The 11,567-nt window shown below is 49.2% G+C and overlaps 1 pseudogene; it reads left to right on the top strand.

The window, feature by feature from the left end:
• The first annotated feature begins 7,381 nt into the window (after nt 1-7,381).
• LOC144607903 (transcription factor HES-1-A-like) lies at nt 7,382-10,350 on the top strand (annotated as a pseudogene).
• Nucleotides 10,351-11,567: the final 1,217 nt, after the last annotated feature.

Here is an 11,567-nt window from a genome sequence, read left to right as displayed (position 1 = left end):
AATGTAGATAAGTGTGAGGTTATTCACTTTGGAAGTAAGAATAGAAAGGCAGATTATTATCTGAATGGTGTCAAGTTAGGAAGAGGGGATGTTCAACGAGATCTGGGTGTCCTAGTGCATCAGTCACTGAAAGGAAGCATGCAGGTACAGCAGGCAGTGAAGAAAGCCAATGGAATGTTGGCCATAACAAGAGGAGTTGAGTATAGGAGCAAAGAGGTCGTTCTACAGTTGTACCGGGCCCTGGTGAGACCGCACCTGGAGTACTGTGTGCAGATTTGGTCTCCAAATTTGAGGAAGGATATTCTTGCTATTGAGAACGTGCAGCGTAGGTTCACTAGGTTAATTCCCGGAATGGCGGGACTGTCGTATGTTGAAAGGCTGGAGCAATTAGGCTTGTATACACTGGAATTTAGAAGGATGAGGGGGATCTTATTGAAGCATATAAGATAATTAGGGGATTGGACACAGTAGAGGCAGGAAACATGTTCCCAATGTTGGGGGAGTCCAGAACAAGGGGCCACAGTTTAAGAATAAGGGGTAGGCCATTTAGAACGGAGATGAGGAAGAACTTTTTCAGTCAGAGAGTGGTGAAGGTGTGGAATTCTCTGCCTCAGAAGGCAGTGGAGGCCAGTTCGTTGGATGCTTTCAAGAGAGAGCTGGATAGAGCTCTTAAGGGTAGCGGAGTGAGGGGGTATGGGGAGAAGGCAGGAACGGGGTACTGATTGAGAGTGATCAGCCATGTTTGCATTGAATGGCGGTGCTGGCTCGAAGGGCTGAATGGCCTACTCCTGCACCTATTGTCTATTGAACAGAAGAAAAATTATAGACTTGCAGTATGGATCTGGGTGGATTTTGTAAACGTGGCTAGATGTTGGAGGAGATGGGTCCTATGATGTCTGCCAACAGTAAGTGAATGATTAAACTCAATACGGTATGAAGGGACAACATTTGATGGGAAAGACTATAAATTCCTGTTATACTTAAACCCAAGGCCTTTATTGTAGTGCAGATCATTCTCCTGTGATGGGATTTTTCTAGTACCCTGGGAAAAAAGATTTGCCCTATTTTATACAATGACATAAGATCATCCCTAAGCCTCCTGTGCTCCAATTAATGAAGTACTAGCCTGCCCAAGCTCTCTCTCTAGCTCAGGCCCTTGGGCTCTATCGTAAATCTTCTCTGCACTCGTTCCAGCATAATGGCATCTTTCCTGAAGCAGGTTGACCAAAACTGACCACAAATACAAGTGCAGCCTCGTCAATCTTGTACAACTATGACATAATGTCTCAACGTCGATAAATGCCATTTCGGGAACAATTGGGTAATTCTTTCAAAGGGCGCCAACGGGCATGTGGGCCGAATGGTCTTTTTTTCAGTAAACACGGAGAACCTTAATTCGTATTGAGGGTTCGGAAGCTTGCTCAAGATTTGGCATGAAGGCAAAGTTCAGACAGAGGGCAAACTGGGATGTCTTGGGTGGGGGTGGGGAGGCGACAAAGAGAGGGCTTCCCGGTGAGCCCCTGCGGCAGACGCCTCCAGCGAGCCGTGGTCGGTGAGGCCGGAGCCCCCGCGGATCAGATCACAAGCAGATTCAATATGAAGCGCAGCAATCAATGGAGGTCGGAGCCCGCGAGTCGACAGAGGTATTAATAGTGAGGTTGCAAGATGGATTCAACAATGGCTGAATGGGAGATACCAGAGGGTAATGGTTGACAATTGTATGTCAGGTTGGAGGCCAGTGTCGAGTGGAGTACCCCAAGGATCTGTGTTGGGTCCACTGTTGTTTGTCATTTACATTAATGATCTGGATGATGGTGTGGCAAATTGGATTAGTAAATATGCAGATGATACTAAGATAGGTGGTGTAGTTAATAATGAAGTAGATTTTCAAAGTCTACAGAGAGACTTGGGCCTTTTGGAAGGGTGGGCTGAAATATGGCAGATGGAGTTTAATGCTGATAAGTGTGAGGTGCTGCATTTTGGTAGGACAAATCAAAATAGGACGTACAGGGTAAATGGTAGGGAATTGAGGAATGCAGTGGAACAGAGGGATCTGGGAATAACTGTGCATTGTTCCCTGAAGATGGAATCTCATGTGGATAGGGTGGTGAAGAAGGCGTTTGGTATGCTTGCCTTTATAAATCAGAGCATCGAATATAGAAGTTGGGATGTAATGTTGAAATTGTACAGGGCATTGGTGAGGCCGAATCTGGAGTATGGTGTGCAGTTCTGGTCGCCAAATTATAGGAAGGATGTCGACAAAATGGAGAGGGTACAGAGGAGATTTACTAGAATGTTGCCTGGGTTTCAGCACTTAAGCTACAGAGAGAGGTTGAACAGGTTGGGTCTTTATTCTTTGGAGCGTAGAAGGTTGAGGGGGGACTTGATAGAGGTTTTTAAAATTTTGAGAGGGACGGACAGAGTTGACGTGGGTAGGCTTTTCCCTTTGAGAGTGGGGAAGATTCCATCAAGGGGACATAGCTTCAGAATTGAGGGACAAAAGTTTAGGGGTAACATGAGGGGTAACTTCTTTACTCAGAGGGTGGTGGCTGTATGGAATGGGCTTCCGGTGGAAGTGGTGGAGGCTGGCTCGATTTTATTATTTAAGAGTAAATTGGATAGGTATATGGATAGGAGGGGATTGGAGGGTTATGGTCTGAGTGCAGGTAGATGAGACTAGGTCAGGGAGAGTGGTCGGCGTGGACTGGTAGGGCCGAACAGGCCTGTTTCCATGCTGTAGTTGTTATATGGTTATATGCAGCTGGGGCCTGGGTCGGTGCCACGGAGGTGTCCGGAGTTGACCCAGCGGCGGTCGTTAACGACGGGCGAGGACGGACCACATGGAGCGTGGACGCCGCTGGTGGGGGGGAAGAACAATGGGGAGACTGCCGTGAAGGAGGGGGAGAACAAAGTTAGCGTGGGGGTGCTTTGTAACTTTGTCAGCGCCCTTATGTGGCGACTATTTGCATACCTTGGGTGTATAAGCAAAGAATCTCACTGTGCCTTGTCACATGTGACCGTAAAGCATTCATCGTTCATTCATTCAGATGCTGCAATCTTGAGTAAAAAACAAACTGCTGGAGGAACTCAGCGGGTGGGTGGCATCTGGGTGGGTGGGGGGGGCATGGACCCCGAAGAACGACGTTGGTCTATTCCCTCCATAGATGGTGCCGGACCCGCTGGGTTTCTCCAGCACCTCTGGATGTGGGCAGATGTTGCCTCCAGCGCGGAGTGACACGGCCCTCGCCCGGAACTTTGCTCGGTATCTTTAATCTCCTGGGCCAGATGTTCGCCACATCAGCCCACAACAACTGCAGGCAGCACATGTTTAAGAATGGAGGCCGCTCGCTTGATTTTAACTGCGCCTCAAAGACAATGAAGTGTTTGTGCCGGGCCGGCTACAACCTCGCTACTGCCTCTTCACAGCCCCTTTCACTCTGTGCCCGCACCCAGTGTGATGTTAATGAGGCTCGTTGGGGCTTCCTCGCCCATTCACAACCCGACCCACCCTTTATGCCTCTAATCAAACTAGGGTGACTTAAACAAGCTCCGGGAGAGTCCATCGAGCTTGTGTTTGGTCTCCACTTTGTGTCAAAGGCCTGACGCGTGCCAAACCCGCTCCCAAACCCGCTCCCGTTCCACACTCGCCACTTTCCTCGCGGTACCCAGTGGATCGGTGGCGAGATGCTGCCGCGTTGATTGCGCGGTCCGGGTGGGGACTTGTCCCTCCCCGTGGCCGCGGGGTTGGGGGCTGTGGGAGCTCAATGGCACGGAGGCGTTGCTGCGATTTTCCTCGCTGCGAGGCGCCGTCCGCGCTGGAGGCCGTTGTCAGGGAACTGGGTCACATTTAATATGGGCAACGGGGCCCCGCCGATTCGCTCCGGATCAGCAAATTGATCCTTTTGTGCTGGGGGTTTCTTGCGGGGGAAAAAAGAGCAAGAAGGGAAACTGTTCCTTTACAGCCCGAGGGTCACTTTCACCTTCCAACGAGTTCAATACAACCGTTTGAAAAAACTATGTGGTGGTGGGAAGGAACTGCAGATGCCGGTTTGCACCGAAGATAGACACTAAACACTGGAGTACCTCAACGGGACAGGCGGCATCTCTGGACAATCGTCAGTGGGGTAGTGGTACAATAGTGAGTACCCTGAGAAGGGTCTCGACCTGAAACGTCACCCATTCCTTCTCTCCAGAGATGCTGCCTGTCCCGCTGAGTGACTCCAGCATTTTGCGCCGATCTCCGTTTCAAACACTGAGCGTTGGAGTAACTCAGCGGCTCGCACTTCCTCAGGTCACAATCTATCCACTCAGAGCCGAGTTCCTCCAGAACTTTGTGTTTTATTCAAGACACAAGAAACTGCAGGTGCTGGAATCTGGAGTTTTAAGAGAATTCCAACAATTAGACTGTCCCGGAATATTTATTCATCAGGAGTTAAAACGTCTATAATACCATCTTATTTGTTTCGTTGGCTCCCTTTGGCAGTCTCTGTGCAACCAGAATCAGGTCTGTTTTCCGTCTGTGCAGACACTGAATCCTGTCTATAGCTGCAAAGACACGTTAATTAATGCGTCCGACCACTCGCCTCACATACTCCACCCTGCACTATTTACCTCACTTTCCCTGATCTACCGGGGTTCCCTCCCCTAACGTCGACTCTTCCCTCTCGTGTCACCCTCCATTCCATCTTATCGAAACGTACAAGATTATTAAGGGATTGGACACGTTAGAGGCAGGAAACATGTTCCCAATGTTGGGGGAGTCCAGAACCAGGGGCCACAGTTTAAGAATAAGGGGTAGGCCATTTAGAACGGAGATGAGGAAAAACTTTTTCAGTCAGAGAGTTGTGAATCTGTGGAATTCACTGCCTCAGAAGGCAGTGGAGGCCAATTCTCTGAATGCATTCAAGAGAGAGCTAGATAGAGCTCTTAAGGATAGCGGAGTCAGGGGGTATGGGGAGAAGGCAGGGACGGGGTACTGATTGAGAATGATCAGCCATGATCACATTGAATGGCGGTGCTGGCTCGAAGGGCCGAATGGCCTACTCCATTGACAAGAGAGAGAGCGGGAGTGTCTCAACGCGCTATTCTCTGCCTCTGCCGGCGAGAGGAAGGCGACTGGGGTCTCAGATGAGGGCAAATGTATCATTCAGAGGCTGGTGGGTGAGTGGTGGGGGGGGGGGGGCAGACTGAGATCTTGTGGGCAGTCGGTCCAACACAAAGCCGAGATACATCGCCTGTGAGGAGGTGATCAGTGAACAAGGGGATTGGCCAAGAAGGTGGACTTTCTAACTATTGGCGGAGCGAGGTGAATGGACAATTTGAACACCGGACAAAACGTGTAGGAAGGAACTGCAGATGCTGGTTTACATAGAAGATAGACACAAATTGCTGGAGTAACTCAGAGGGCCAGGCAGCATCTGGAGGAAAGGAATAGGTGACTTTCAGGTGGAGACTCTTCTCCAGTCTGATGAAGGGTCTCGACCCGAAACGTCACCCATTCCTTTTCTCCAGAGATGCTGCCTAACTCACTGAGTTACGCCAAGAGTTTATGTCTGTCTTCATCTCCGGACATGTCGGCGCTCCATGCGGGCGCTGATGGAAGTCTCTCCGCCCGCATGAAACAATCCGTAAACAGAGGAATAATGTCTAATTGTGTTGACAAGATTTATACCTCTTCGTAGACTCCCAATTATCCGATCCTGGTGGAGTTGCCTCATCTTCCTGCCGGTGAAATTCTGTTGTTTTATAAAAATGTCGTAAACGTTTGTCGCTAATGAGTGAACACAGAGTCAGAGTTATGTTCTTGACTAAACTAAACTATTTTTTCTAAACTAAACTTGTTCGAAACTATGTTTAGTCATGCTCTTGACTCGGACATGTTTGCGCATTTGGCCTTTCATTGGGCGATTCTCGCTTTTTAGACGCCTTTAAAGGGAATACTAGATTGACAATTCTGTTTATATGTAAGATTTAAAAGACTTATAAATTGCCCAGACCAGAAGGCGAGCGATGCGGGTCCGGGCCAGGGTGATTCAATCAAATGAGGCCAACCTCATTTTTAAAACGTGTCCAACCCAACCCAATCCAACACCAAAACGCATTCCCAACGAGGAGAGGAGACAGTTAACAGACTTGTGCGGGGACTGATGCCGGCTGTTGGCGGGCGGGAGGTGCTGTGAGATTCCTGAGCAGAAAATTGTGATTGTGTCAGGACATGGAGACGATTAGCGCGGCGCTGGCTTTGAGCGCGGAGCGTGAAACGGATTTGCCATTTACTACAGAGCGAGAAATGAGCGTTGAATAGCATCCCCACTATGACACTCACTGGCCGCCAGCCCCGACCGCCCTGACACCCGCACACACACACACAGCACCACCAATATCTCGCTTCATTTTCCGCTGCGGGAGGGTCGCCGCCGCCCAAGATGCGGATTCCGACGGTGCGTTTCATTTGTCAACGCTGAACCTAAACTGATCAAAGTTACACACAAGTATCTGTCTGGAGACGGGCGGCGCTGTGGACAGAGCAACATTCCGCCATTGCTTTTTTATTAATCTTGGCCTCTCATAATGCACCTCCTTTAGAGTCATAGAGCGATACAGCGTGGAAACAAGCCCGTCGGCCCAACTTGTCCACACCGTCCAACATGTCACATCTCCTACCAGCGTTTGGTCTATATCCCTCTAAGCCTGGCCTGTCCACCTACACGTCTAAATGCTTCTTAAACATTGCAATCGATCTTAAACGCTCTAACTACCGCCTGTGGCACTTCGTTCCATACACCCACCACCCTTTGTGTGAAAATGTTACCCCTCGGATTCCTATTAAATCTTCCCCACTTCACCTAAAAGGGGTGCACTAATTTATTTGCAAAAGTTGGTGCACCAAGTATCACCGATTTCTTTTTTTAGTAATCCTATGGGAATTTGAATCAAATAATTCTTAAAATCGCATTTATTTCCGCCTCAAACGTTGGGGACTGAATCTCCCGTTGTCTTTGATCAGTTGGCGTTTAATTAATAATTGGTTATGACTTGCATGTTTTGCTGGACGTTGATTAATGGAGAAGAATCCTTTCAGGAAGGGACACTTAATGCAAAGGGTTGACCAAGTGACCATTGGTCCGTGTTTCAAATCCAGTGGGGAGGAATAATGATGAAAGAATCTCTCTCTCGTTACAATGGGCGCGGGCAGCTGCGGCGACCGGCGTTCCACTGGCGGCAACTCTTGCATTCAGATGCAAAGTAGCGATGCTTTATAAACCCCTCGCCAACGGCGCTCCCGGGTATTTCACCGCTCACCTATTCTTGCGGAGCAAGTACACACAGAAAAAAATAATATATATAACTATAAGGAGAAAACAGAAGGAAAGAGTGTGAAATGAAAAATACCATCAAGCAGGCGGGGCGGTTCTTGCTCCCAGTTGCCACACAAACCTGCGGCCACAGGAAGGTGCGTACGAGATTTGCTGGAATCCAGCCGATTTATGAAGTGTGTGGGGAAGAACTGCAAAAATGTTGGAGTAACTCAGCGGAACAGGCAGAACCGCAGATGCTGGTTTGTGTCAAAGACAAGACACAAAAAGCTGGAGTAACTCCAACTCAGTCTTATTTTGTGTCTGTCTTCGATTTACCAAGTGTCGGTTTGTGAAAAAGTGCAAAGAAAGTAACGTGTATGTTGTTTGCAGATTTCAAAGCCGCTGATGGAGAAAAAGAGAAGAGCTCGGATCAACGAGTGCCTGGAACAGCTGAAGACGTTGCTGGAAGACCACTACTCAAATAACGTGAGGACCTAGCCTGTCCACGTCCTCCCCGCCGCCGCGTCAACTCTGCCCAAGTGTTTACTTTAGAGCGCACCGAGTCCGCACCGACCAGCGATCCCCGTACACAAGCACTATCCTACACACACTAGGGACAAGTTACATTTATACCAAGGCAATTAACCTACGTCTTTGGAGTGTGGGAGGATACCGAAAATCTTGGAGAAAATCCATGCAGGTCACAGGGAGAACGTACAAACTCGGTACAGACAGCACTCGTAGTCAGAAGATAGACACAAAAAAAGCTGGAGTAACTCAGCGGGACAGGCTGCATCTCTGGAGAGAAGGAATGTGTGACGGGGCCCTTATTCAGGATCGAACCCGGGTCTCTGGTGCCGTAAGGCAGCAGCTTTACCGCTGCGCCACCGTGCTTTGTGAACTCGGAGTGCTGAATTTCTTTTCTGGGGTGTTTTTCCTCTCAGTACCCTGCCCCTCTCATTTGTTCCCTTCGCGTTTTTACGCAACAGATTAGGAAACGCAAACTGGAAAAGGCTGACATCCTGGAATTAACAGTGAAACATCTGAGGGATTTGCAGAGTTCTCGACAGGGTGAGTGTTGTCTGCCGGTTCCACTGCCACGCCACACTGTCAGGCGCGAGTCCCACACCCCGATCAGCCTCCGTGTGAAAATCCCACAACTCTCCTTCTCCCCCCCCCCCTCAATATTCAATAATTCCATCCACTCGTCCCAAACTGATATTGAGACGAGATGCTCTGCTTTTAACGCGACCTGCGGCTTAGCCAACAGATACAGAGGCAGGTGGGAGCAAATCCGGACAATCGTCCAGTGAGATTTGCATCGGTTCCATTTCCCACTCTTGGTTCACTGATTCCTTTAATTATAAAGGATATCCGAGTCCTCGCCGTGAGACTGAGAGTGAGTCTGTGCGTGTGCGTGTGTGTGTGTGTGAGAGAGAGAGAGAGAGAGAGAGAGAGAGAGAGAGAGAGAGAGAGAGAGAGAGAGAGAGAGAGAGAGAGAGAGAGAGAGAGAGAGAGAGAGAGAGAGAGAGAGAGAGAGAGAGAGAGAGAGAAAGAGAGAGAAAGAGAAAAAGAGAAAGAGAAAAGAGAAAAAGAGAAAGAGAAAGAGAAAGAAAAAGAAAAAGAGAAAGAGAAAGAGAAAGAAAAAGAGGAAAAAAAAGAAAAAGAGAAATAGATAGATTCCAGTTCCTGCCAAAACAGGGAGAATCTTGACATCTCCGAATACAATAGACAATAGGTGCAGGAGGAGACCATTCGGCCCATCGAGCCAGCACCGCCATTCAATGTGACCATGGCTGATCATTCTCAATCAGTACCCCGTTCCTGCCTTCTCCCCATACCCCCTGACTCCGCTATCCTTAAGAGCTCTATCCAGCTCTCTCTTGAATGCATTCAGAGAATTGGCCTCCACTGCCTTCTGAGGCAGAGAATTCCACAGATTCACAACTCTCTGACTGAGAAAAGTTTTTCCTCATCTCAGTTCTAAATGGCCTACCCCTTATTCTTAAACTGTGGCCCCTTGTTCTGGACTCCCCCAACATTGGGAACATGTTTCCTGCCTCTAACGTGTCCAACCCCTTAATAATCTTATACGTTTCGATAAGATCCCCTCTCATCCTTCTAAATTCCAGTGTATACAAACGCACTGTCAGCTATGATCAGGCGTTGTGACCCCGGCGGGGTGAATCCTGCTTATTACCGACTACTTTAATTAAATCTCTGCTTTGACTGAGGAGCTGATCCCGTCCCCTCCCTCCCTCCCTCCCTCGCCAGCCGTGTCCATCATCACATTGCGCGCACCAACAGACCGGGAATCGAAGTTGCGCTGCGGGGAAGAATTTAAAGGGGTATTTTTGCGGGATAAAATGCGAGGGAATGATGTCCCCCCCCCCCCCCCCCCCCCCCCAATAGGAGCATCTCTGGAGAATTTGTCTCGATTGGAGACGCCACCTATTCCTTTTCTCCAGAGATCTGCCTGACCCGATGAGTTACTCCCGTATCTTGTGTCTGTCTTCTGAAGTTAGGACGTGTTGTGTTCAGGATATAAGTGGGGGTGTTGGCGCGGTGGCCCTGACTGTGTGTGAGAGTGTGTGTGTGTTTAGGGGCGGGTGCGGATGTCCAGAGACGGCGTGCGCAGTACCAGGCGGGATCAGGAGCTGCCTGAACGCAGTCAGCCAGTACCTGCTGCGGTGCAAGGACACAGAGGAGCACCTGCGGCTGGGGGTACTCAACCACCTTGTCACCGCTTTCCCCGTCTTCTCGGGCTCCGGCTTCGGCGCGGTGGGACAGCGGCGGCCGAACCGAAGGCCGTCTTCTCGTCAACCCGGCGGCCGAGCCCCAAGGCGAACCGTGTGGCCCCGTGCCAAAGAATCGGCCCCCACGCTTCGACACAGCAGCCAGCAGCAAGTAGCTGACATCGCGTCGACTGAAAATTCCAGCCCAGAGACCCCCGCACAAGAACAGGGCGCCGCGCCCATCGCTGCCCCAGACTAAACCCCCCGCTAACCGTGTACCTTCCCCTGACTTGGAACCGGTGTGGCGGCCCTGGTAACTCTCTTATCCTCTGTGCGCTGTACATAGCGTGCACTGAACAGGTGTAGGAAGGAACTGCAGATGCTGAAGATAGACGCAAAATGCTGGAGTAACTCGGCGGCACAGGCAGCATCTCTGGATAGAAGGAATGGGTGACGGTTTCGGGTCCAGACCCTATTAGCTTTGTATATAAGTGTATGTAAATGCTTTGTAAGAAAACTGTTGGAATATTAATTCTATATCTAGAAGAATAAAGGTTGTTTGTTTAGATTCCGTCTCAAGCTTTTTATCCTTCCTATCTTAGATCCTTATCTTTCAAAAGCTTTTTGGCAACCAAGAATCTGAGCAAGACACGAAGTTCAGGGGAACTCGGCGGGTCAGGCAGCGTCTGTTGAGGGAGTGGGCAGACTGAAGAAGGGTCACGGCCCGAAACAACCTCAGTCCATTCCCTCCACATTTGCTGCCTGAACCGCTGAGTTCCTCCGACAACTTGTGTGATTTAATATTCTCCAACAATCAGTGGACACACTGGCAGTGTTGCTGTGTTAGTAACCCGCCGATCTCAACTAATAATCTGGCTATAGGTGGTGACTCTAAAATCAGATAGTTATCAGATTAGTGCTAATAGGTCCCCGTGTTTCATGCCTGGCTCCCCTGCATCTTTTAGCGAGAGAAAGCTAAAGACAATTTCGAAACAGTGCATGTTTTTACACCCAAAAACGAATTATCCCGTTATCGACCTCGCCATCGATCATTGCCTAGTCGGAATCAACCCAGATGAAACCCATTGAAAACATTATTTTTGATCACCATGTTACTGGTGGCACTTAAAGTCGCAACATCACTATCAACATTAAATAATCAGAGTGTAGATTACCGGCAGATTTGGTAGTCATTTGGAAGAAGCGCGTTGACGTTTTATCCTTGTTCGACACCTTTTCTGTGTATGTGCCTTTTTTGGCACATACACAAACTCCCAGGAATAAAAGCTCTAAAAGGTTTGTGTGTGTGTGTGTGTGTGTGTGTGTGTGTGTGTGTGTGTGAGAGATAGAGAGAGGTGAGCGAGCGAGAGCGAGAGATAGAGAGAGAGAGAGTCAAAGAGAGAAAAATATAGAACTCTAAAAGCACATTCTTCGCTGGGGTAGATTGGAGAACATGTTTCCGTTTGCGGATGGCTAAATGGTGGCTGACCATAGAAAAGCACAGCACAGGAACAGGCCCTTCGGCCCACAATGT

This window comes from Rhinoraja longicauda, chromosome 30, assembly GCF_053455715.1.
Source record: "Rhinoraja longicauda isolate Sanriku21f chromosome 30, sRhiLon1.1, whole genome shotgun sequence".
In the NCBI taxonomy this organism is placed as follows: domain Eukaryota; kingdom Metazoa; phylum Chordata; class Chondrichthyes; order Rajiformes; family Arhynchobatidae; genus Rhinoraja; species Rhinoraja longicauda.
Note: the sequence above shows the minus strand (reverse complement) of the source record. Positions and strands in the feature narration are given on the sequence as shown.